Consider the following 260-nt stretch of genomic DNA (forward strand, 5'->3'; position numbering starts at 1 on the left):
ACCACAGATATATAAAAATACTACAATTTTATTCAATTCTTTTTATGACAGTAACCAACGCCTCGGATTTTCAGCAGACTTTTCAACTATTTTCTTCTCAATCATTTCGTGGTTTTCGTTAGTACAGAAAGTCTTTCCTCCCCTTATTGCCGTTCATCTGGCTAGGCAGTTACAGTTTTACCACTATACACAATCCCGACTGTTGCGCCTTCGTTGGCGTCTTCTGGGCAATGTGAGCAATATGTGTAAACCCGCTGCTG

Source organism: Rhagoletis pomonella, unplaced genomic scaffold (genome assembly GCF_013731165.1).
Source record: "Rhagoletis pomonella isolate Grant_MI unplaced genomic scaffold, Rhpom_1.0 Rhpom_scaffold_00001, whole genome shotgun sequence".
NCBI classification, from domain to species: domain Eukaryota; kingdom Metazoa; phylum Arthropoda; class Insecta; order Diptera; family Tephritidae; genus Rhagoletis; species Rhagoletis pomonella.